Source organism: Ovis aries, chromosome 9 (assembly GCF_016772045.2).
Source record: "Ovis aries strain OAR_USU_Benz2616 breed Rambouillet chromosome 9, ARS-UI_Ramb_v3.0, whole genome shotgun sequence".
In the NCBI taxonomy this organism is placed as follows: Eukaryota; Metazoa; Chordata; class Mammalia; order Artiodactyla; family Bovidae; genus Ovis; species Ovis aries.
Window position 1 is genome coordinate 75940724 of NC_056062.1, and position 27277 is coordinate 75968000.

The window sequence follows — 27277 nt, forward strand, 5'->3', positions numbered from 1 at the left end:
TAAGCACTGGATCACTGGGGAATTCCCTCCCAATTATTAATAGTTTCTGTTCCCTCAGCCATTCAAAAGTATTTCCTGAGTACCTCCAGTCCCTGCGTCTGGAAATGCACCAGCAAATCAAAAAGACAAAGCTTTTGACTTCACCGAGCTAGCCTTCCACTGGGTGAGACTGCCAAAACGAAGCCATTAAATACATGAGCCAGAGAGGTGGAAAGCAAACCAGAAAGCTGGGCCAGGGTTGGCAGGGGGTGACGAGGGAAGACTCTCCTGATACGGCAGCCTTATCAGTAGAGGCAGGAAGGAGGTGAGGATGGAGCTGATCAATTTCTGAGGGAAGCGTGTCCTACCGTGAGGGCAGAGCAAGAGCAAAGGTTTTGAGGCAGAAGGGTGTTGATGCCTTTGAGAAGCAGGAAAGAGGCTGGTGAGGCCCTGGGAGCATTTGTAGCAAAGGAGTGCTGCTCATGGGTAGCCAAGGACCCCACTGAGTGCTGTGCTGAGACTAGGTCACTGAAGGGCAAGCGTGGAAGCCAGGAGACCCGTTAGGAGCCTTCTGCAAAACTCTCAGTGAGGGATGATGGTGGCTTGGATGAGGTGCAGTGATACAGGGATGGAGAGAAGTGGTCACTTTGAAGCTAGAACAAAAACGCTTTGCTGATGGACTGAAAGTGGGATGTGAGAGGAAAGGAATCATCACGAACTCCTCAAGGTTTTAGCCTGAGCAACTGGAAGGGTGGAATTGCCATTTTATGAGATGCTCAGCTTTTGTATAGAACACTCTTGAAGAAATGTCCTGGTGTCTTCTTAGAGGATTCTAGTCCAGTGTTGAGGAGAGGGTCAGCTGGCCCCTGGTGTAATCACAGCAGGTCTTAGGGGCAGGAAGTCATAGACATATCAGGTAGTGAAATAGGAGAGCCTACTTTGCAAGTAACCTTCCTGAGAGGATTCTCCCCACAGAAAAGTGGAGGAGGCCAGCTGTGCCTCAGTGAACCCCACCTTCTCAGCCCATGGAAACACGGTGGCTAAAACCTAGGACTCCCTGAACCAGAATGTCCTTCTGTGTGTGTTTGTCGCTCAGTCTTGTCCGACTCTTTTCAATCTTATGGACTGTAGCCCGCCAGGCTCCTCTGTCCATGGGATTCTCCAGACAAGAATACTGGAGTGGGTTGTCATGCTCTCCTCCAGGGGATGTTCCTGACCAGGGATCAAACCAGCATCTCTTATGTCTCCTGCATTGGCAGGTGGGTTCTTTACAACTAGGGCCACCAGGGAAGCCCAGGACATCCCTCTAGGAAGTTCAAATAATGGCTGCAGATTAGGGGGAGTTCCAGGGACCTTACTAGTCATGAAAGAACCCTTCGCTTGTTTCCTACACTGAGGCTGCTGAGAGAGCTCTGTGGAGGAGATCCTGTTCTAGGCACTGGTTCCAATGACCACCGGAAGCCTTTGTCCCTGATGAATGAGGGTGGATCACAGGGGACTGAGAGGACTCGAATAGACAGGCCCTATTGACCGACATTTAAACCAGGCTAATGGCTTTCTTGGTCCCTGATCTTAGCCTTCTGGAGCTTATCACTCTTAGGTTGAGAAGGTCAGGAATGGTTAATCCAAAGAAAAGTCCATACAGAAAGATGACTTCTCCTTAAAGCTCAGAGCAGAGCTGGCCTGAGCAATGCACCACCACTTTGGAGATGGAGAGTAACGGCAGCCCCAGAAGCATCCACTCTGCTAGCCTCATGGGGACTTCTGGGAGGAGAAAGAACACGGAAATATGATGACGCAAAGTCAGGCCAAGACCACAAAGGTGCTGGAGCCTCGAGACTCTTCACTCCTCAACTCATAAGTTTCATCCTGGTTGCTTGGGCTTAAGAAGGTCGTTGACTGGGCCCGTCTTGTGCTCAGAGACAGAACAGAGTGGAGCCTCAAAGTGCTGCAACTGGCAGGGTGATCTGAGAAGCAGGATCCAATCTCAGTCAGATGTGCATCCATTACCTCCCAGAACCCCTCGTATCCGCCGAGGGCCAGGCTTTTGCTGTTTCATAGAGTCTCATACAGAATCGTCACGGCAACCTTTGCAGGATACCTATCAGTGTTCTCATTTGATAGGCAGAGAAACCAAGACTCAGAAAGATGAAGGAACAGTGTGGGATGTGGACCCCAAAGCTCATATTCTTCTGCCTCCACTGCATTTCCTCCTGGGAAGGAAGGTATGCGGACGGAGAGGAGCAGGAATTCTAAGAAGTCTTTCCTACCTAAGCCAAAAATAAATGCAGCCTTTATTTGTCACCCCAAAACATCACCACGAATGCCCTCCGTTGAAATGCATTATAGGCCCATCACACTCCGTGACACGCCCGGCTCTGTTTGCCTCTCCATCGTGTCCCCAGCCAGCTGTGCATGTATTATTAGTTTTCCTTCTAGCACTACTTGCCATAGTCTGGATGGCTTGGCAGCTTCTGGTCTTGTCAGTATCTTCATGCACAACTGCTCTGAGCAGGCCTGCCTTTCCTAAGAGTTCCTGAGAACTTTGAGGGGTTCAAAGGCCTTTTGTCTGACTTCAGTGTTCAGAGCTATACTCTGAATGACTGGCATCATCAAATACCCAGTTTCAGCATACAGAGGTTCTTCTCAATTGCTTGCTAATCAAATTGGGCTGACATATTAAACTGTGTTCTATTTAAGCTTTTGATTTGAGATTTACAGAAAAGTTGCAGAGCCAGGGCAGGGGGCTCCCCTGTCCTCTCCTAATACTGAAGTCTTACATAACCAGAGTTCAGGTGCCAAAACTAAGAGGTCAACGTTGGTTGTAGAGGTGCTTTTAATATATGAGCACTGTGTTAGGTAATGAACATTTTCTGGTTTTCTAGATGATCTCATTTGTACGTAGTAGTCTGGATTATGTACAACAACCAGCTCTGCGGCTTGACCCAGTGTGTATGTGCTGAGTCGTGTCTGACTCTCTGCGACCCCATGGACTATAGCCCACAAGGCTCCTCTCTGTCCATTGGATTTCCCAGGCAAGAATACTGGAGTGGGTGGCCATTTCCTTCTCCAGAGGATCTTCCTGACCCAGGATCGAACCGGTGTCTCCTGTGCCTCTTGCACTGGTGGGCGGATTCTTTACCACTGCACCTAGGAATTCAATTGCCTCTTAGTTCCTCACCTTGTGAAACTCTTGTGAAAAAGTGTTCAGTCCCCTTTTGCTCTGCTGGGAAGTTTACAGCTGTTGCAAACCCAAACTTTTGGTCGTTTACTTTGTTATTTTAGAACTGAATTAAGAGAAATAATAAAATATACTTACAGCAAAATAGCACCTAAGTACCTAATTCCACCTCACTGGTTTGATCTGATTTGCTTCTTAGCTAACCAATTACGAGAGAACAGATAATGCAGCATTTATTTTATCTAACCCAGTGGATAAAATCCATCCTGTAATCTCTCTCTTCCGTAGATTTCAGAAGAGTTGTAGACAGTCATTGGGTAGCGTGGTTATTTCTAAGGAAAACTGTTAAGAGTGGGATGATTTTCTTATCAGCTTACCAAAGCACCTGTAACAACCAGACAATCCAAACAAACAAAAAAGGCTAAAGAGAGAATAGAAGGAGCGAAAGAGAGAGAGAAAGGGGTATTTTGAAATTGCTGTGGCAGAAATCAGGAAGGAGCTTCTAATAAGTCAGGTGGCAGAATGAGGTGAGGAAAACCGGAAGACTTTATTGTCCTAGGTCAGGTCCCCTGGATGCTGATTCCGAGGTATAGATTTGGGAGATCTCAGGAACAGCACCTTGAAGGGAGGAAATGAGGGAAGCAGGATTGGGCAGAGGGAGAAATTCTAATGTGATGTGGTTGCAGCAGAAGCCTCCACATGTCCAGGCCAACTGGGAGTCCTTCAGCATTGTCTCACATTGATGCTTTGTATCCTCACATCCACCAGTCCTTGGCTATGGGCTGTCCCTGGGAAGGACAAAGCAAGTCTGCCCTTCTGAGGACAATTCCAAGATGGACCAACATGCCTAACAACTAGGGGAAACAGTTCCTTAGTTCTGCTAGGGAATCTGGGTAGCATGGCTGAGCATCAATTATAGATGGTATCCTCAAGGACGGATGCTGAAGCTGAAGCTCCAATACTTTGGCCACCCGATGCAAAGAGCTGACTCATTGGAAAAGACCCTGATGCTGGGAAAGATTGAGGGCAGGAGAAGAGGGGACGACAGAGGAGGAGATGGTTGGATGACACCATAGACTCAATGGACATGAGTTTGAGCAAACTCAGGGAGGTGTGAAGGGCAGGGAAGCCTGGCGTGCTGCAGTCCATGGGGTTGCAAAGAGTCGGATACGACTGAGCAACTAAACTGATCCGAAGACCTGTTCCGCCAGTTTTCCAGCGTATAGAGTGCCTCATTCCTGACGGTGAACTCCCTTCAGGGGCTATTGAAGATCGGCAGCTGCAGCAGCACTTGATCTAACCCTCGGAGAGGTGGATGGCAAGTGCCCATGCCAAGTGCCCGTCTGTGGTTGACTGGAGACAGGGTAGAGACTATTCGCTTGAGAATCTTATCAGTCAACAGAAGCAGAGCGATTGGGTGTTAAATGGAGATTATCAGTCAACAGAAGCAGAGCGATTGGGTGTTAAACGGAGAAAGACACGGGGTCAGGGGAGGTTTTTTATTTGCCTTAAATTGAAAGATACCTGAACATGTTTGCTGACAAACAAAAGGGTATAAAAGATGGGAGAAATTGAGACCCAGAAGAGAAACAGATTAGTTGCAGGAGTCCTGTCCTTGAGCAGGTGAGAGGGAGTGGGAGGCAGGGCACAGTTAGAAGGGGTAGCCTTCGATCGGGGCAAGGATATATCATGTGTAACAGTGATAGAGTGGGTTTCCAGTGGGTACTAGATGACCCTACCTCCCTGACTGTGTTTGACAGAAGAGAGGAGAGCTAGACCAAGCCTAATAGGGCCTTCAGATTCCCTCTGTGTGGAATTTAGAATGAGGATTAAGAGACAGAGTTTCTTGAAAGGTGACTTGAACCCAGGAGCTCAGGAATAGCCATGTTTCATCTATCATGTGTTCATGGAAGTGGAGAGAGCGTTGAACTGGGTGTTTGTAGAGATAGAAATGAGACAGGTTACAAATCCAGGATCTGAGACAGAGTCTCATCTACCATATGGAGCACTGCCTGACTGATATACAGTTAGCCTCAGTCCAGATATCCCAGATGGCCTCCTTCACTTAAGCCAGCCTTCAGCAGAGAGAGTTACTTTGCCATGTGACATGAGCTGTTTTCTAGGACTGTACCGTGGATACTGTATAAAAACATGGCTTCCAGAGCCATTCCGCCAGTGGGAACACTGGATGCAAGAAAATCTAAAGCTGTAAGGGACAATTAGGATAACTCTGAGCTAGTCTTTCAAGACATAGTATCTAGCCAATCAAAGGCATTATTATGAAGACTGGATAGGAAAAAAGGCAAAACAGGACACTGACTTTAACATACATTATTAAAGCATTGTAAAAAAGTGCATTTGCAAAAGATGAAGGAAACACATCAAAATGGCAACAGGAGTAAATTGTCAAGTTAACAAGATCATGTGTGTTTTCCCTTAATTTTTTCTATTTTATTGCGAAAATGTGGTTATATTATATTTATGATTTTAAACAATTCTCCTTAAGCTCTAGGCTGAGCAGTTTCTTGGAGCTCCTCGAGTCATCACAGATCACATACCTTAAAGGAAGGAAAGAGTCAACCTGAGGATTAATTGGAAAGTGGTTGTTGGCATCAAGGCGACACCCACCCGCCAGCTGGGGCCATGAATGACAGTCCCTGCATCACGCCCAAGAGGAGAACCAGGTGACCACTTGCACAGGGTCAGATCTGGCAGCCTGCTACCACTGCAGAAATAACACCGTGAAACAGCTTCAAAACAGCCAGTGAGGCTAGGCCGTGTCCTCCCAGTGATGGCAAATGTCCAGCCGCCCAGCACTGCCCTCCCTTGCCCCTCCCCGGTAGGGCCCTGAAGCTCTCGCCCTTCCTCAGCAGCTCTTCTCCTAAAAGCTCCAAGACGTTTATTAGGAGCCACGCTGAGCACTGACCCTGAACTTCAACTCTGCTAAGTGTCTGCAAAGTGTCTTAATGAGGATTCCATTCCGGGGCTGGTTGGCTCTTCTTGTAGCCAAGGTGCAATGGTTGCCAAGCAGTTGCTCAGATGCCCCCTGGGAGGAGGCCTGCAATCAGAACTTTGTGTTCCTGGGCTCTGAACGATTCTTAGTTCACCAGGCCCCGCTGATGCTTCAGGTGAGCGAAGAATAAGTAGTGAAAGGAGATGAGAACTGGGGAGCCAAGTTCTACCCCAGAGAGCAGTCACGCTTCTGAGCCTCCTGTTGTTGCAAACCCTTGAAGCCATGCCTATTCCTCCCGCTTAATCTTCCAGCTGTGCAAACAGAGGCCAGGAAGTCTAGGGGCTGCTGAAGCAAGTGTGACAGAGGCCAGGAAGGAAGGACTGCTACGGATTTCAGTTCATCAAAGTGATGAGACACCCAACCCAGAGGCTGAAATGTAAATTAGCAATTGGCCTTGTGTTGGCAGATAGTAAAAAAAAAAACAAAAACCACCCTGATGCTGGGAAAGATTGAGGGCAGGAGAAGAAGGGGATGACAGAGGATGAGATGGTTGGATGGCATCACCAGCTCAATGGACATGAGTTTGAGCAAGCTCTGGGAGATGGTGAAGGACAGGGAGGCCTGGCGTGCTGCAGTCCATGGGGTCACAAAGAGTCGGACACGGCTGAGTGACTGAACAACTATAACAACACGATGATTACAGAAGTTAGAAGTCAGCTAGCACTAGTTGTCCCCAGAGGGTGAAGGAATGTGAAAATAAGGTGAGAGGAGACCTCCAACCACAGAGGGGTGGAGCTAGTTACTAAAGAAATGGAAATTCTTTACTTTATATGAAATATTAATATTCAGTGAATGGTTACTATGGGCAGGCCCTGTGCTAGGTGGTGAGCAAAGCTGAAGCAATTGGATGGTCCACGTGTCAGACACCCACTGTCAGGGACCTTGGGGTGGTCCCAGGGGAAGGCTTGGATTAGTCCGAGTGGTTCCCTGGCAAGAAGACCAGGTACAGCAAAAGGCCAGGGCATCACACCCACTCCTGGGTAGATGGCAGAGAAGCCAAGCAAGTTAGCTGGGCTTCAGGTCTCTGCTTGGACACCACTGCCTCCCAGCAGCCACCCCTGACTACCCTATTATATCCTGAGACTGTAACTGTAGCACTTATGAGTGCGATTGTGAGCTTGATGATCTATTTCCATGAAAACAGGCAGGGGGTGTCTCTTGATGATCAGCACTGTGCCCTCAGCCTGGCATGAGTAGCTCCTTACAAATATTTAGTGAGCAAATATCCTTCACAGCGCTCACCACCCAGTAAGGCTATGGATACTTAGGTAATTATTTCTCGACTACCCTGTTCATTGTCGCATCTCAAGTCGCAGGCACACAGAGACCTTTATCTTGTCTCCACCAGCTCTGGCACGGTGCCTGCACATGGCCGCACCCAATACTGGTGGCAGAAATAAATTAATTAATTAACAAACGTGTATAAAAGATCTAGAGATAGGTAGGGAAAGGGGGATAAAACTGAGAGGTCAGGAGTCAAACATGCCCAAGAATGGACCAGGTGAGCAGAAAATGAGAATGTCTAGGACTTCTACCTGAGTGGACGTGGGATGCCCAAATCCACCTTCCAGGTGATGACTGTGTGTTGTGTGTGGTTAAGGAAACAGAAGGAGATGATAAACCAAGGTCAAGGTTTCTTTACCCGTAGAGGAAAAGTCAAGCCACTCACTTCCTCCTCTGCAAAGTAAAAAGCCCAGCTCCTTTTCTTTTGTGAGATGGAGACTTGAACTCCTGAAAGCTCCAGGGAGAGGAAGAAATAGTTTGGCACCTGCGAGAGCAGGTTCACACATGGGGGGACCCCAAGTGCTGGCTGGAAGCGTCCATGTATCTGGCTGACTAGGATCGAGGTCAGCTTTGAGTCTAGTAGGTAGAGACCCGAGCTTGCATCACTGGCGCTGCCGCTGCCAGAGGCAGTTCCGTTTCTTTCCAGGCGAGCGTGCAAACAGGCGCAGGGAAGAGTTCGGGAAGGTGGAGGAGCCAGCCGTCCGCAGCAGGGTGATGAGGGGAACAGTGAGCCATCCGGAAAGCTCCTCGCAGTCTCTCTCCCCGCGCTCTCTTTGCTGTAGTGTCTCTCCCTAGACCACTTGCCAGAGTTGGCTGCCAAGGCAGGGACTCTCCTGCAAGTTGAGAAACTGCAGAAATAGTGTGAAGATTTAGGAAGCATAAACCGAGTTCCAGATGGAAATCCTGGAACAGTCTTTTCTTTCTGGGCCACCTTCTTCTCTTTCTACTATCTGTCTAAAACTCGTCATCATGGGCTACTTTAAATGAAATTCCTTCTTATCCTGCCTGGATACCAAAAAGTGAAGGAGAAGCACAGATTTTTTTTTTTTTTTCACTGTTGAAGGGATTAATGTCTCTGTCTTCCTCTTTTTTTTTTTGATTTTAAATTTATGTATTTCTTTAATTGAAGGATAGTTGTTTTATAGAACTGTGTTGTTTTCTGCCAAACATCAACATGAATCAGCCAGAGGTTTACACATGTCCCCTCCCTCTTAAACTTCCCCCCCACCTGCCTACCCATCCCGCCCCTCTAGGTTGTTACAGAGCCCCAGTTTGAGTTCCCTGAGTCATATAGCAAATTCCCATGGGCTATCTATTTTACGGATGGTAATGGAAGCACTGAATTTTTAAAGCAGTTGCCCAGTCCCCATCTGAACACACACACACACACACACACACACACACCCTTCTAAAACCCTAAACCCATTGTTAGCAGATAAACAGGGAAAGGAAAGGACAGGGGTTTCGATAACCTATCTTTTTTTTTAAAAAAAACAATTTTATTCATTTATTGGTCTTCAGTGTGGCTTGAGAGCCCCTCTAGTTGTGGCGTGTGGGCTTGGTTGCCCAGTGGCAAGTGGGATCTTAGTTCCCTGACCAGGGCTCAAACCCATGTCCCCTGCATTGAAAGGCAGATTCTTTACCACTGGACCAGCAGGGAATTCCCTCTTTATTGCCTGGTCAATCCATTTGGATGAAGACTGTTAAATTTTGAAATAGGGCTTCATATTTTAAGCTGGCTGCTCTGTGATTGAATCAATCTTGCTTCAGAATCAGGCTCTTGTCACAAATACTCTGTAGGACTTCTTGGAGGATGGAAGAGGCATACTCTGTACACAGCTCATCTAGGGGCAGCTTTTAACCTATCTGTGCTAATTTTACCTGTCTTTTAGGAGATGTACCAATTTTTTTCCTTTTGTGCGCTTATATATATGTGAGATTATTCTTTAGTTAGTACTTCCATCCAATTCATCCCAGAAAATTTTCTAGGTACATTGACTTTACTTTTTTTTTTTTTTCATTCACGTGTCATAAGTTGAGAGTATCTGTAAATTGCTCTGAGTCAATTTAAGCCATTGTCTAAATTGACCTTAATCATAACAACCACAAAAAAGCAAACTCTTTAGTGTTTTATAGATGCAAGTAGTTTATATGTTCATTCAAATAACGTGTTCACAATCACGTTTTTATTTAAATGTTGGGGTATAAAATTTCCAGGCAAGAGCAAGGAGTGTTCCCCAAACTTGTAACTCTTTGAAGTTATCTCATTCTGGGACTTCCCTGGTGGTTCAGTGACTAAGACTACATGCTCCCAATGCAGGGGGCTAGGGTTCGATCACCGGTCTGGGAACAAGATCCCATATGCCACAACTAAAGATTCTGAGTGCCACAACAAAGATCTGGTGCAGCCAAATATAATTTTTTTTCCCCCCATTGGTGGACTTAAAAAAATAAATAAATAAATGAAATGATCTCATTCTGCCAATAAATGGAACCCAGTATCTGTTTCAGTCCTGGGGGGCAGTGCACAGGGATGGCAGTGACCCAGACTGTGAGCCAAGAGACTCAAACTGTGGTCCTGAGCTGTGTGAACAGGGGTCAGTCACTTTGTCTTTCTGGGCCACTCTTTCCTTCTGTGGTACCCAGGGCATTTGGATTTGATAGCTTCTAAGCCCTCCCCATGGTGACTGCAGCCATGAAATTAAAAGACGCTTACTCCTTGGAAGAAAAGTTATGAGCAACCTAGATAGCATATTCAAAAGCAGAGACATCACTTTGCCAACTAAGGTCCATCTAGTCAAGGCTATGGTTTTTCCTGTGGTCATGTATGGATTCGAGAGTTGGACTGTGAAGAAGGCTGAGCACCGAAGATTTGATGCTTTTGAACTGTGGTGTTGGAAAAGACTCTTGAGAGTCCCTTGGACTGCAAGGAGATCCAACTAATCCATTCTGAAGGAGATCAGCCCTGGGATTTCTTTGGAAGGAATGATGCTAAAGCTGAAATTCCAGTACTTTGGCCACCTCATGCGAAGAGTTGACTCATTGGAAAATACTCTGATGCTGGGAAGGATTGGGGGCAGGAGGAGAAGGGGACGACCGAGGATGAGATGGCTGGATGGCATCACTGACTCAATGGACGTGAGTCTGAGTGAACTCCAGGAGTTGGTGATGGACAGGGAGGCCTGGCCTGCTGCGATTCATGGGGTCACAAAGGTTCGGATACGACTGAGCAACTGAACTGAGCTGAACTAAAGCCCTCCCCCCACCCACCAATTCTGAAATATCATAGTGCTAAGATTAAGGAGGAAACAGAATCATCTAGTCTGAAGACAAACTTGGCCCACTGCTTGATTTTATACATCTCATGCTAGGAATGGCTTCTACATTTTACCTGGTTGGCAAAAGAGGATCTCATAAAAGGTGAACTTATATGCAATTCTAATCTCAGTGACACACATAAAGTTTTATTGTCACACTGCCACACTCACTTGCTCCTGTATTGTCTCTGGCTGCTTTCCTACTACAATGGCGGACTTGAGCAGTTGCTATAGAGACCTCAGCTGTGAATATTCATTGAAAGGACTGATGCTGAAGCTGAAGCTCCAATACTTTGGCCCCCTGATGCGAAGAGATGACTTATTGGAAAAGACCCTGATGATGAAAAAGACTAAAGGCAGGAAGAGAAAGGTCGACAGAGGATGAGATGGTTGGATGGCATCACCAACTCAATGGACATGAGTTTGAGCACACTCTGGGAGATGGTGAAGGTCAGGGAAGCCTGGCACACTGCCGTTCATGGGGTTGCAAAGAGTTAGACATGACTGAGCGACTGAAAAACAGCAACAGAGACCTCATGGCCCACAAGCCAAAAATACTATTTGGCCCTTTGCATGAAAAGGTTTCTGGCCCTGACTTAGTCCAACTCCTTAACAGATGAGAAAATTAAAGCTTAGCCAAGTCCTGGTTCAAAAAGGAAAAACATTGTTATAGAAAGAAAGTAAATGGCCATTTGGAAGCATCCAAAGGGACAAAAACAATGAAAAATAAACAAAAGATTAAGGATGAAAAAGGAATTTCTTCCTCAAATGGCAGAGGATAATGCATTATACGAAAGACAAGGACAAAGAAATTGTGACACCCTGGGGGTACACTGCCTTCATTTGTGTGGCAAAATTGCTATTTTCTTAATCTGGAGTCAAATTATGAGGGCTTGATGAGGATTTGGGAGGTAGGCAGAGAACACCAGAAAAGACGTCAGATTCTTCATGCTGATAAGACTCCAGGAAACTCACATTCAAACATGCTGCAGGAAATGGAGGCGGACATTAGAAACGCTTTAGTGGCCTTTTCAAGAGTAGGAGGTCTGGGAGGGGTGAGGCAATGCTGTGACTGGGGAAAGGGAACCTGGGAGAGATGGGAACTTTCAGACAAATGGAGGCCAGGTGTCAGAAAATCCCAAAGCCTTTTAGAACAGTCTTGACTTAGAATAGCCAGCATCCGGATTTCCCTGGTGATCCAGTGGTTAAGAATCTGTCTTCCAGTGCAGGGGACATGGGTCTGATCGCCAGTCAGGGAATTGACTACATGCACAAATATGAGAATTGGACCATAAAGAAGGTTGAGCACCCAAGACTTGATGCTTTTGAATTGTGGTGAATACCCCTGATTATTCATGGGAAGGGTTGATGCTGAAGCTGAAGCTCTAATGATATAGCCACCTAATGCAAAGAGCTGCCTCACTGGAAAAGAATCTTTCCCTTATGTTGGGAAAGACTGAGGGCAGGAGGAGAAGGGGTGACAGAGGATGAGCTGGTTGGAGGGCATCACCAACTCAACGGACATGAGTCTGAGCAAATCGAGAGACAGGGAAGGACAAGGAAGCCTGGCATGCTATAGTCCTTGGGGTCTCAAAGAGTTGGACACGACTGAGCAACTGAAAGGCAACAACAGGGAGCTGAGACCCCACGTGCCACGGGAAAGCTAAGCCAACTTCTGCATCTAAGACTGGCCACAGTCAAAAGTTAAAAAAAAAAAAAAAACAAAAAAAACTAGCATTGTTCTGAGAACTTGGCCCTTACTAGTGACAGGCTCACATCCTCATGGGGTAGTAAATAGGAGCAAGGTATGCAGCTGGCCACAGAGTGATTTCAGGAAGGTTTACACAAAGTTTCATGGGGGCAGGAGTGGGAGGGTGTCAAGCTCATTATCCTTTAATTCACACAGGGCTGTCACTTGGGGAGTTCCTAGGGATGGGCAGAAAATACTTCAAGCCCAAGAGAGGAGAAACTGAAAGATCTATACTACTGGTGATCAACAGGTGCCGAGCATTACTCATGTGGGAAAGGCTCTAGGCAGCTAACACATAAAACTGAACTTGCCAAACAGATAGAATTTACCCTGGAAATTCCACTTATTGGCAACACCGTGTGTGTTCCACTGGGTCCATGAGTCAGGGCACATCCTAAATGTGACTCAGTGTCATGGTGTGAGCCTGGGAGTCAGGCTGCCCCAGGGTTGCATCCAAAATCTACTATTTGAATTTCCCAGGCAAGTTACTGAACTTCTAAAGTCTCACTGCTTTCTTCTGTAATAATAACAATATTTTTTAAAATAATGACAAATATAGTACAGCTATGGGTTGCTGTGGACATTTAATAGTTTGGGGAGCCTTGCTGACAGGCCCATGGGATCTTAATTCCTGAACCAGGGATCCACCTTATGGCCCTCTACACTGGAAGCACAGAGTCTAGACCACTAGACCACCAGGAAAGTCCCTAATGTGAGCATTTAGAACCAGAGATCACATTGCCAACATTCCCTGGATCATAGAGAAAGCAAGAGAATTCCAGAAAAACATCTACATCTGTTTCACTGACTGCACTAAAGCCTTTGTGTGGATCAGAATAAACTGGAAAATTCTTAAAGAGATGGGAATACCAGATCACCTTACCTGTCTCCTGAGAAACCTGTATGCAGGTCAAGAAGCAACAGCTAGAACCAGACATGGAACAACTGACTGGTTCAAAATTGGGAAAGGAGTACAACAAGGCTGTATATTGTCACCCCGCTTATTTAACTTATATGCAGAGTACATCATGTGAAACGCCAGGCTGGATGAAGCACAAGCTGGAATCAAGATTGCCAAAAGAAATATCAACAACCTCAGATACACAGATGATACCATTCTAATGGCAGAAAGAGAAGAGGAAGTAAAAATCTCCTTGATGAGGGTCAAAGAGAAGATTGAAAAATCTGGCTTAAAACTCAACATTCAAAAAACTAAGATCATGGCATCTAGTCCCATCACATCAAGGCAAACAGAAGGGGGAAAAGTGGAAGCAGTGACAGATTTAATTTTCTTGGGCTCCAAAATCACCGTGGATGGTGACTGCCACCATGAAATTAGAAGGCTCTTGCTCCTTGGAAGGAGAGTTATGACCAGCTTAGAGAGTATATTAAAAAGCAGAGACATCAGCAGATGAATGGATAAGAAAGCTGTGGTACATATACACAATGGAGTATTACTCAGCCATTGAAAAGAATACATTTGAATCAGTTCTAATGAGGTGGATGAAACTGGAGCCTATTATACAGAGTGAAGTAAGCCAGAAATAAAAACACCAATACAGTATACTAATGCATATATATGGAATTTAGAAGGATGGTAACGATAACCCTGTATGCGAGACAGCAAAAGAGACACAGATGTATAGAACAGTCTTTTGGACTCTGTGGGAGAGGGAGAGGGAGAGGGTGGCATTGGGAGAATGGCATTGAAACATGTATAATATCATATAAGAAATAAATCGCCAGTCTAGGTTCTATGCAGGACACAGGATGCTTGGGGCTGGTGCCCTGGGATGACCCAGAGGGATGGTATGGGGAGGGAGGTGGGAGGGGGGTTCAGGATTGGGAACATGTGTATACCCGTGGTGGATTCATGTTGATGCATGGCAAAACCAATACAGTATTGTAAAGTAAAATAAAGTAAAAAAAAAAAAAAAAGCAGAGACATCACTTTACTGACAAAAGTTCGTCTAGTCAACGCTATGGTTTTTCCAATAGTCATGTACAGATGTGAGAATTAGACCACAAAGAAGGTTGAGTGCCAATGAACTGATGTTTTTGAATTGTGATACTGGAGAAGACTCTTGAGAGTCCCTTGGACTGCAAGGAGATCAAACCAGTCAATCCTAAAGGAAATCAACCTTGAATATTCATTGGAAGGACTGATGCTGAAGCTGAAGCTACAATACTTTGGCCACCCAATGCGAAGAGCCGCCTCACTGGAAAGCAACCGTGATGCTGGGTAAGACTGAAGTCAAAAGGAGAAGGGGACAACAGAGGGTGAGATGGTTGGATGGCATCACTGACTCAACGGACATGAGTTTGGGCAACCTCTGGGGGATAGTGAAGGACAGGGAAACCTGGTGTGTTACAGTTCATGGTGTTACAAAGAGTCAGACATGACTGTGCGACTAAACAGCAACACCAAATTGAGACACAGTGCTGGAGAGAGCTGAGCATTCATGGTGGTGTTGGTGTTGTTCAGTGGCTAAGTTGTGTCTAACTCTGCAACACCATGGCCTGCAATACCAGCGGCTAAGTCGCTTCAGTCGTGTCCGACTCTGTGCGACCCCATAGATGGCAGCCCATCAGGCTCCCCGGTCCCTGGGATCCTCCAGGCAAGAACACTGGAGTGGGTTGTCAGTACTGTACACCAGTGTTTATTAAATGCTCCTGCCGGCCATTGGCTACATCGTCAAGCATATTAACTGAGAGTGTGGATTTGAGTGCAAGCAGTTCTAGATTTGACTTCTAGCTTCACCACTAAGTAGCCTTGAAACCTTGAGCAAATTTCCTTCAACTCTAAGCTTCTGTTTTCTTACTTGTAAAATAGTGAGAACAATACCTCTTATACTAAGGGGGCAGTTGTGAGGATTTGGTGAGGAAATATATTTAAAGTGCTTGGGAGAGTTTTCAGTATTCAGCTGTTATCATCATCATGTTGGAAGGACTGATGCTGAAGCTGAAACTCCAATACTTTGGCCACCTGATGCGAAGAGCTGACTCATTGGATAAGACCCTGATGCTGGGAAAGATTGAAGGGGGAGGAGAAGGGGACGACAGAGGATGAGATGGTTGGATGGCATCACCGACTCAATGGACATGAGTGAGTAAACTCCGGGAGTTGGTGTGAACAGGGAGGCCTGGCGTGCTGCAGTCCATGGGGGCGCAAAAAGTTGGCCACAAGTGAGTGACTGAACTAAACTGATCATCATCTTCTTCATTATTATTATTCATTGGTTCCCTAATATCCAAAAATATTCTGAAGACAGGCCTGAAACAGTAAGCCTGATAACATGCATACTTGGCATGCTGCTATTGCTAAGTCGCTTCAGTCGTGTCCGACTCTGTGCAACCCCAGAGATGGCAGCCTACCAGGCTCCTCCGTCCCTGGGATTCTCTAGGCAAGAACACTGGAGTAGGTTGCCATTTCCTTCTCCAATGCATGAAAGTGAAAAGTGAAAGTGAAGTCGCTCAGTCGTGTCCGACTCTTAGCGACCTCATGGACTGCAGCCTACCATGCTCCTCCGTCCATGGGATTTTCCAGGCAAGAGTACTGGAGTAGGGTGCCATTGCCTTCTCCAATACTTGGTATAGACATATATAAAGAATTCTCACATAAGCAATTTGATCAAATGATGGTGAAATGGGCTTGGATTGTCATGAAATTCCTCCACTGAGGAGAGACCAGGTGCAGGCTGGAGGGAGACTGTGGAGATGCTCCCCATGGGCCCTTCCCACCAGCTGGGACCCTGTCCTGCCCCAAAGCCCACCACGCTAAGCCCAGAGGCATCGTATGTTTGGCTGATTTGATTCTCTCCCTAAATCCCTGGGATTCTTGCTTCTTGTCTTCCCACCTCCTTTCTGCCAAATTCCGTGATTCTGGTTTCCTGTCAGGCTTCTCCACATTTGAAACATGTGGTTGAAATACCGCGTCCTCTTCCAGGTAGAATTAAATGCCTGATTCTTCCTCTTTATCAGCAAGAAGATAGAAACGATGGCCTCTGGAGAGGAAAGGGCTCTTTAATAGCTGCCCATTCTCCCTTCTTGGTTTCTGAGCCCAGACTTTGTTTCCTCCCATTAAGAGATTTGTTTGCTTATCTGATATTCTAAAGATTAAATTACCAGGCGTCCACGGCGATGGTGCTTGACAAACCTGCTTTTCCGAAGGCTGGCTACCCACACCCTTTCACGCCTGCTAACACCTTCACAGTAAGCAGAAGGTGTCCTATCCACTGAGGTCAGGAATTACGAGCACATGTGTTATAGAGATCAGCGAGGTACTGGTTAGCATCAGGTGTGATAAGGCATCAAGTATGATAAGTGTTGCTTCCAGTTGAGTTCTTAGGAACTGAGGGTCTCTTCTCCATATAAGCCAGATTGGAAGCCTTATCTTTCCTGTGCCCATACGGGGGCTGCTGGGGAGTAAATAACACATGTGACTCAAGCTCTTGTACACATATGTTCTTTCCTATGAACATATGGGATCTTTTTATCAAAGGTGTTCTTTTTGCTGATGAGGAAACCATGAAGTATGGTGACAACTGAATTCCACCCAAGCTGAGATCAGAGCCCGGGTCTCTTGTTTCTCAGGCCACTACCCCTCTCCTCTTACAGCTCTTGTTGCTCTTCCTGATGGTGGCTGTAGTGGTTTCTCCTCAGTGCCGTTTCTGATTGTCCTGGGCAGCCAGGACTCATCTGGGGAGCCCAACCTGTCTGCTCACCCTTGTGTCCTGGCCATTGTTTGGCCTCCTGCATGCTTGCCGTCCTCCGCAGACCTAAAGACAGCCCACAGTGGCCTGCGGTCAGCACAGGAACTTCGTTGGCTGAAGAACTGGGCTGCCCAAGTCTGACTGGCAAAAGGCTTTATGGTACAGAGTGAGGAGTCACTGCAGGCTCTTTCAGCTTGAGTTGGGCCCAGAACCCAAGTCCCAGGAGAAAGGGTGACTCTGAGCCAGATCAGAAGCCAAGCAGGCCTTAGGGCCTCGAGCCTACCTGCCATTACACCCCCGTCCCCCAACTACCCCCAGCAACCAGAGTCCTGATAGGCCAGTCTGAGGAGTGACATGATATCTTGGACCCATGGTTGTATAGGCTGAGTCAAGGGGTGACTATCAGCATTGGGTCCCAGGAAACACTGACACTGGGGCTCAATGTGTATTCCAAGTCGGTTACCAAAGTTGGAGGCCTGGGGGCAACGCTGGGAATCAAAGCACAAAGGGCCATCAGAAAACCAGATAAGAGCTCCTGAAGAAGGTTTGTGTGAACAGGACTGCCCTTTCTAGGCCAAGACAACCCAGCTGGTCCTTCCTTTTCCATACAGTTCTTTGGGGGTTGGGGGGGGGGGGTGGAGTGGGGATTCTTATTCTCCCCATTGTAAAGACCAGAAAACTGAGACTTGGAGCCACAGAAGTCACAAAGCTAGTAAATCAAGACTAGAACCCGGGTCTTCTGACTCCAAAGCTCTTGCTCTGTGCAGGTCACCTTGTTGAGAAGTCTGTCTGCCATCACCAGAGAATTCTGACTGCCATGTATGGTGTGGTATTCATAATCACACAGTCAAAGATGTAGTCCTGGATGGGTGTCCCTGATCACCCAGTCCAGCTCAAAATACACTGATTTCCTTTGTCACAGTGGCACCAAACCAGATGTCTGGTGCCTGGAGAAGGTCCACTCACAGGGACTTCAGTGAGGACAGAAAAGGAGGATGGGCACAGGCCACCTGCTGTCTGCACTCAGCCCCCAGTCCTCTCGCCACCATCACTTCAATCAGAGCTGCTCCCTTTCCACAGGTTAGAACCCCTTGCTCGAAAAAGGCTGCAACAACCTCGGTTCTGGTAGATGGTCCAGCCTCTTGTTTAACATCTTGCGTGAGAGGAAACTCACAAACAGGGTGGCCTTCAGGGTCCTTTGCTGCTGTTGCTAAGTCACTTCAGTCTTGTCCAACTCTGTGCGACCCCATGGACTGCAGCCTACCAGTCTCCTCCGTCCATGGGATTTTCCAGGCAAGAGTACTGGAGTGGGTTGCCATTGCTCTAGAGCTGAGCAAATGAAGATGCCTGGGAGGTGCCCATGACATTTGTCTCTTGGATTGAAGAGTCTGCTCCGCTAACAGAACTGTGATGCTCCATGGAATTCTGATCAGGGTTATACGGCAGCCCGGATGGGAGGGGAGTTTGGGGGAGAATGGATACATGTATTTGTATGGCTGAGTCCCTTTGCTGCCCACCTGAAACTATCCCAGCATTGTTAGTTGGCTATACCCCAATACAAAATAAAAGCTTAAAAAACAAAAAAGAAGTGCTCTGAAGGCAGCACAACCACAGGAGTAAACAGCTGCCTTAGAATTCCCTCACTGTCTTTCATTCATTCACTTGAAAATATTGAAGTCAGAACCATCATACATCTGATCCAGCAATCTGGCTTTTGCAGAGGCCTCTGTTTGAGAGACAAACAGGACAATCTGTTCAATGTCACCCTCAAAGGATCAGAGCATGGCACCCTCAACTCCCAGCTAGTGATCTGTCAGGCATGAACTTAGCTAAACTTTTTAATAGAGATGCTATTCGTGTTTTTGTTGTCAAGCGGTTGTCATCACCGCTTGACAGAACAAGTTCAGTAAGTCACTCCCACTTCCTTTCTCTGTCCTGTATTTACATCTCGAACTTTCCGGGGTCACCTAGATGTTGCCAGCTGGGGGACAAGCTCAACCTGATGTGCCTGAAGCACCAGTTGAACAAATAATTCCTGAACTGACGGTCCCTGACCTGTGATGTCACCCCAGATGCACACTGGTTCAGGTTTTCAGTCCCTTAAAGCCCTTCCTCTCACCATTGTTCTGAAATCTCTGGCATGCGAGTAGTTTTTCTAATTCCTTTGATGGCCAAGCAGCTGGAGTAGGGGGTCTTGGCTGTGCCCCCTCTCTTACTCGGGTTCCTTCACATAGTCTCTCCTTTATCATTCTAGTTAACTCCATACCCATTTAAAGGAATGCAAACAATCTGTTATCTTTCCATAATCTGAGGCTAAAAAAAAAAAAAAAAATCTCATTTTGACCAGCATTGCATAGGTTGTTGACAATTCCAGGACCTCTATAGGACCTTCTCTATAGTGCCCTCCATTATAGAGGCACCTCAGTTTTGGATAAAGGAGCCCAGAAAACTAAGTATAACTCTTGAACCCCCAGAAGAGTTTTGCAGTTTATAACCATTGCAACCCAAATTTCTCCATGTAGATAAATCAGCCTGGGGTTAAAATGTGGGGTTAAGATTATGATCTCACAGACTGTAACAAATGATATTTCTCTATGCTGGCCTCATCAGCTGGTATAGAGCCGTGGTAACCACGAAGATGAACTGCTTAGACCTCTCTCCATGGAAGGATGATTGTCTGAAGACTCCACCGTTGTCCCTGTGTGTCTACTGTCACACATGTATCCTGGCTGTGTTTCCCATGGGTACTCCCAGCCAGGGAATGGACATGGCGGGGTTCTTAGCAGGGCACGACATGGGACTCCCCAGCCAGCAGATGTTGGCCCCAGGACTCCCCATCAGCCTGGCTGAAGCCACCTGAGACCTGGCCTGAAGTCTGAGACTTTTCTTACTTCACAGGGGTCAGACATGTCCATGTGAAGGATTTTACCTTCATTGGAGGGCATTGCCCTCAATCAATTCCTTGCAGGTTTAACTTTGACAGGATGTCTGCTTCTTGAAGGGACTCCCCAGATGGCGCTAGTGGTAAAGAACCTGCCTGCTGATGCAGGAGATTTAAGAGATGTGGGTTTAATCCCTGGGTCAGGAAGATTCCCCTGGAGGAGGGCATGGCAACCCACTCTAGTATTCTTGCCTGGAGAATCCCCTGGAATGAGAAGCTCTGCTGGCTATGGTCCATAGCACCGCAAAGAGTCCAGAGACACAACTGAAGCGACTTAGCACACACACACTGCTTCTGGAATACCGGATCTAACACAGGAACCCACTCTCACATGTTTCCAGGAGCTATCTCACAGGTAGGGTTGCATACAGCACCACTGTGAGAGCCTTGTGGAGCTAAAGGAACAAATACTGGAGTATAAGAATAATTGAGAAGGAAAGCCTCTAGTTACGTGCTAATATTGGGTTGGCCCAAAAGTCCATTCTGCTTTTCCACAAGATGGCTCTAGTAGCACTTAGCTGTCTTTAACTTCAAAACATTTTTTTTTAGATTGTACTCTGACAGCTGTCATACCAGCATGCACTTTTAAAAACTTATTAAAATAGGTGAATTTTTGTGTAGCTATTTTAATATTAAAGGTGGAAGAAAAAAAAGGAACATTTTCAGCATATGATGCCTTGTTATTTCAAGAAAGGTAGAAAAGCAATCAAAGTGCAAAGAAAGATTTGTGAAGTGAATACAGAAGGTGCTGTGACTGATCAAATGTGTAAAAAGTGGTTTGCAAAGTTTCATCCTGGAGATTTATCATTGGATAGTGCTACATGGTTGGGTAGACCTGTTGAAATTTATAGAGTTCAAACTGAAACATTAGCTGAGAACAATCAACATTATGCCACATGGGAGAGAGCCAATACACTCAAAATACCTAAATCAAGTGTTGAAAGTCATCTGCACCAGCTTTGTTATATTCATCGCTTTGATGTTTGGGTTCCTTAAAAGTTAAGCAAAAAAATCTTCTTGACTATATTTCTGAAGGTGCTTCTCTACTTAGACATAAGGAAAACATTCCATTTTAAAAGCAAATTGTGATGGGCGATGAAAAGTGAGTACTGTATGATAATGTGGAATGGAAGAGATCGTGGGCAAGAGAAATGAACCACCTCCAACTGCGCCAAAGGCCTGTCTCCATCCAAATAAGGTGATGTTGAGTGTCCGGTGGGATTAGAAGGGAGTCCTCTACTATGAGTTCCTTCTGGAAAACCAAACAATTCCAACAAAAATTGCTCCTAATTAGACCAACTGAAAGCAGGATTTGACAAAAAGTGTCAGAGATTAGTCAACAGAAAACACAAAATATTCCATCAAGATAATGCAAGACCATGTATTTCTTTGATGACCAGGCAAAAACTGTTACAGCTTGGCTGGGAAGTTCTGATTCATCCACTGTGTTCACCAGACATTGCACTTTCCATTTACTTTAATCTTTACAAAATTCTCTTAATGGAAAAAAAAAAAAAATCAGTTTCCTGGAAGACTGTAAAAGGCACCTGGAAAAGTTCTTTGCTCAAAAAGATAAAAAGTTTGGGAAAGGTGGAACTATGAAGTTGCCTGAAAAATGGCAGGAGGTAGTGGGACAAAGGAAATGGCAAACCACTCCGGTATTCTTGCCTGGGAAATCCCAAGGACAGAGGCGCCTCATGGGCTGCAGTCCCTGCAGTCAAAAAGAGCTGTGCATTACTGAACAACTAATTCAACTCAGTGGAACAAAACAGTGAATACACTATTCAGCAAAGTTCTTGATGAAAAAGAAAAATGTGTCTTTTATTTTTACTTTTAAATGGAAGGAACTTTTTGGCCAACCCAATATATTAGTTTCAGATCCTGAAGGGCTGAACTTGCACAGTTAGTGTGGAGATGGATGAGTCTTCACACAGAACACAGCTTCCAATCATCTCCAACCCTAAAACCAGATTAGGTTATCCTTGATTGGTACAACTTTAAACTCCCTCTGAGAAACAAATATAAATTCTCTCTGAGAAAAGATGGCCTCCTTATAGTCCTTAAATTATCCTATCATCATCGTGCATATACAATGTCTGAAACTTAACAAAAAATGACCAGTCACACAGTGAGACCGGATTATATTACTAAAATCCATGAGACACATGAGACGATAGAAACAGAATCAGCGGAGATACAGAAAATGAAGTTATTGCAGATTTTATGATAAGTGTGCTGACTGTATTCAAAGAGATCAGACATATGACTCAGAACTTTGTAGATCACTAGAAGCAGGATGGCGGCCATAACACTCACACCGGGAAAGAGGTAGACCAGGTCACCTGCCTTTGTAGATTCTTCCCTGATAACCCAGGTAATCAGGACACTCCTTTCTCCCTCTGCCTCACATATGGGACTGTTTTTTGTTTGCTTTGTTGTCCTGTATTGTATTGTTAGTCGCTCAGTTGTGTCCGACTCTTTGTGATCCCAAGGACTGTAGCCACCAGGCTCCCCTGTCCATGGGATTCTCCAGGCAATACTGGAGTGGGTTGCCATTCCCTTCTCCAAGGGATCTTCCCTATCTAGGGATCAAACCCATGTCTCCCACAATGCAGGCAGATTCTTTGCTGTCTGAGCTACGGGGAAGTGCTCCTCTTAATCCACTTCCTATTTTTGGTTGTTGCTGTTTAGTCACTAAGTCATGTCTGACTCTTTTGCGACCACATGGACTGTAGCCAGCCAGACTCCTCTGTCCAGGAGATTTCCCAGGCAAGAATATTGGAGCAGATTGCCACTTCCTTCTCAGCCCTTCAGGATCTGAAACTAATATATTGGGTTGGCCAAAAAGTTCCTTCCATTTTAAAGTAAAAATAAAAGACGTATTTTTCATTTTCACCAAGAACTTTCCATTTCACCCAGGGATTGAATCTGCATCCCCTGCATTGGCAGGCAGATTCTTTACCACAAAGCCAACAGGGAAGCCCTCATATCTTTCGTTCAGTTCAGTTGCTCAGTCGTGTCCGACTCTTGGCGACCCCGTGAACCACAGCACGCCAGGCCTCCTTGTCATCACCAACTCCCAGAGTCCACCCAAACCCATGTCCATTGAGTCGGTGATGCCACCCAACCACCTCATTCTCTGTCGTCCCCTTCTCCTCCTGCCCTCAATCTTTCCCAGAATCAGGGTCTTTTCAAATGAGTCAGCTCTTTGCATTAGGTGACAAAAGTATTGGAGTTTCAGTCTCAACATCAGTCCTACCAATGAACACCCAGGACAAATCTCCTTTAGGATGGACTGGTTGGATCTCCTTGCAGTCCAAGGGACTCTGAAGAGTCTTCTCCAACACCACAGTTCAAAAGTACCAATTCTTTGGCACTCAGGTTTCTTTATAGTCCAACTCTCACATCCATACATGACCACAGGAAAAACCATAGCCTTGACTAGACAGACCTTTGTTGGCAAAGTAACGTCTCTGCTTTTTAATATGCTGTCTAGGTTGGTCATAACTTTCCTTCCAAGGAGTAAGCATCTTTTAATTTCAATGGCTGCAAGCACAATCGGCAGTGATTTTGCAGCCCAGAAAAATAAAGTCAGCCACTGTTTCCCCATCTGTTTGCCATGAAGTGATGGGACCAGATGCCATGATCTTTGTTTTCTGAATGTTGAGCTTTAAGCCAACTTTTTCGCTCTCCTCTTTCACTTTCATCAAGAGGCTCTTTAGTTCTTCACTTTCTGCCATAAGGGTGGTATCATCTGCATATCTGAGGTTATTGATATTTCTCCTGGAAATCTTGATTCCAGCTTGTGCTTCCACCAGCCCAGCATTTCTCATGATGTACTCTGCATATAAGTTAAATAAGCAGGGTGACAATATACAGCCTTGACATACTCCTTTTCCTATTTGGAACCAGTCTGTTGTTCCATGTCCAGTTCTAACTGTTGCTTCCTGACCTGCATACAAGTTTCTCAAGAGGGAGGTCAGGTGGTCTGGTATTCCCATCTCTTTCAGAATTTTCCACAGTTTATTGTGATCCACACAGTTAAAATCTTTGACATAGTCAATAAAACAGAAATATCTTTAGTCTCCTCCAATTTTCTTTTGGATACAGTTTCATGGGAGTTTTGTCAGTTGTCCCCTCCCAGCCAGGGGACCAGAATATGAGCCAGATCGAACCAAGTAGACCCTTACTTTCCCAGTGGAAATTGACTCTTGAACTGAATGGCAAAAATCACAAATGGTTGCTTTGTCCAGCAGCTCCCACCTCATGAGCACTCCTTCCCACTCTCTCCCTAATCCCTCGCTCTCAGAACTGATGGTGTTCCCTAAACCCCTGGTCTCTATGTGGGGCTCCCCACTTTCTTTCCATGTCCCTTTGTTTGTTTGTTTTTTGCTTAATTGTGCCAGTGTCAGTTTCTGTTGCTTGCAAACAAAGAAACCTGATGTGTTCCCACTTTTGTTTTGATTAAAACAGTTTAAACATGCTTACTGAGAGTCTACTATGTGTCAGGCACCCCCACTAGATATAGTGGATTACACAGTGAAAAAAAAAGACTATCTGCCTTTATGAGGCTTTCAGTAAAATAGGAAAGGAAATATTGAGTAAATGGTTCCCCAACAGGCCATAGAGTGAGTTGGCCATAGGTCAAGCTCAGAATAGTGTGACAGAGGTCAAGTTCAGGATATTAAGCAAGTGCATCTCCAGGATCTTTATTTAGGTTGGGCCCAAGGAGACAGCACAAAGGATGACACATGTATCAGAGCCACTGAGTGAAGAACATTCCAGGCCAAAGGGACAACTCCTGTAAAGGAAGACCTGAAGCAGGAAGTAGAGTTGCCTGTCTTGACATGACCTTGGCCTTTGTTCAATGGTCTGGTGGGACTTGACCAGGTTTATTCCACCCTCTTTCTGCTCTGCTACAACGTGGGGCGAAGGTCCTGGCTGCAGGAACTCGGCTCTTTCTCCATGAGCTCTGATCCCTTTATTCTAAGGCTCAAGCCAGCAAATCAAGTCGGTCATCTCCAGCGAACATTAGCAATGAGAGGTGTGGTGAACACTGGAATGCCCCCAGCCTGGCCCTCGCTTCATGACTGCAGAACTCACCAATTCCCCCTCTCCTCACCCTGATATGAATGCTACAGTCAGACAACCTTTAGTTATCAGTCTTACTTCAAAAGCAAGCAGTTCTGGAATGCCATCTTAACTTAAGTTTCTGTTGAAACTGCAATGTCATTCAACTTCTTCCTCTGCCCAATCCTGCTTCCTTCCCTCCTCTTCTACAGGCTCTGGTCCCAAGAGTGTTCCTGTACACTAAGTGGCATCTCGGGGTCTGCTTCCTAGGGACCCACCTTGCAAGAGCTGAAAGGAACCAGAGTCAAGGATGAGAAGACTGTGTTTGAGCCTGTCCCATCCTGGTTGTGTTATCTTGGACCAGTCTCAGTACGTACAGCTGGGGTTGGTACTAGGCACCATGCCTATCATGCAGAAGGAAGGTACACATTTAAGTGTTTGTTGATTCAGACAATGGATGGAACTTTCTATGTATATGTTTCTAAAACCCATATTATTGTTAATTATTATTGTTTAGAGTTGGAAAGGAAAAAAAACATAAGTCTAGTGAAAAAGTGAAAGATGAACTTAGATGTAGAATCTAAAAAATATTACAGATTAATCTACACACCAGGTTTCCCTAGTGACTCAGATGGTAAAGAATCTGCCTGCAATGCAAGAGACCTGGGTTCAATCCCTGGGTTGGGAAGATCCCCTGGATGAGGAAATAGCAACCCACTTCAGTACTCTTGCCTGGAGAATTCCATGGACAGAGGAGCCTGGCAGGCTACAGTCCATGGGATCGCAAAGAGTTGGACACACCTAACACTTTCATTTTCACTTTAATCTACACACAAAAGAGAAATAGACTCACAGACATAGGAAAGTCAGACATACAGATTCAGACACTGTCTGAATCAACAAACACTTAAATGCGTACCTTCCTTCTGTGTGATAGGCATGGTGCCTAGTACCAACCCCAGCTGTATGTACTGAGGCTGGTCCAGTGGTTACCAAAGGAGAAAGACAGGTAGGTGGGAAGGTTAAATTAGGAGTATGAGAGTAACAGATACAAAGCACTATACATAAAATAAGTAAGCAGCAAGGGTACACTATTGCACAAGGAGTTATATTCAGTATCTTATATTAACCTACAATGGAAGGTAATCTGAAAAAATATTTGTATATATTATTGAATACTTTTCTGTGCACCTGAAACTGATACAATATTATAAATCAAGTATTTGTTATTGTCATTCTTCAGTTGCTAAGTCATGCCCTCATGACTGTGACACCAGGGACTACAGCACGCCAGGCCTCCCTGTCCTTCACCATCGCCCATAGTTTTGTGCAAGTTCATGTCCATTGAATCAGTGATGCCATCCAACCGTCTCATCCTCTGCTGCCCACTTCTCCTTTTGCCTTCAACCTTTCCCAGCATCAAGTCTTTTCCAGTGAGTTGGCTCTTTGCATCAGGTGGCCAAAGTATTGGAGCTTCAGCTTCAGCATCAGTCCTTCCAACAAATATTCAGGATTGATTTTCTTTAGGATTGACTGGTTTGATCTCCCTGCAGTCCAAGGGACTCTCAAGAGTCTTCTCCAGCACCACAGTTTGAAAGCATTGGTTCTTTGATCTTCAGCCTTCTTTATGGTCCAACTCTCACATTTGTACATGTCTACCAGAAAGACCATAACTTTGATGATATAGACTATTTCAATTTAAAAAAAAAAAAGTGAAAGAGAGTACTAAATTATAAACTGGAGATTCTGGAGCAGGGAGAGAGGGGAAGAGGAAGCCACAGTTGTCCAGAGGAGACATAATGAAGACAAGAAGGAGACCAAGCATTCAGAAAAATGAGAACTGGCACGGAACCAAAGGGTGAACACGTGCACAAAATGTGCACTGCTTCAGAAATGTCGAGCGGATTAAATGATGATATGAAGCATCAGATTCCAGAGCAACGCTCACATCCACTCTTCCAGAAATGATCCACACGTCATCAGCAGTCTACTCAGAAATCAGGGAGCAGGGGCAGGAATGTATCTGCCTC

The 27277-nt window shown here is 45.7% G+C and overlaps 1 long non-coding RNA gene across 1 annotated transcript in view; it reads right to left on the reverse strand.

Moving 5' to 3' along the window:
• Positions 1 to 5573: 5573 nt before the first annotated feature.
• Positions 5574 to 27277, reverse strand: part of LOC121820357 (uncharacterized) — a 28441-nt gene continuing 6737 nt past the window's right edge. Inside the window, exons 2-3 of the long non-coding RNA XR_006060869.1 lie at positions 7843 to 8305; positions 5574 to 5718 (exon numbers count right to left, since the gene is read on the reverse strand). This is a non-coding gene — a long non-coding RNA (uncharacterized LOC121820357). The remainder of the gene's footprint in view (positions 5719 to 7842; positions 8306 to 27277) is intronic.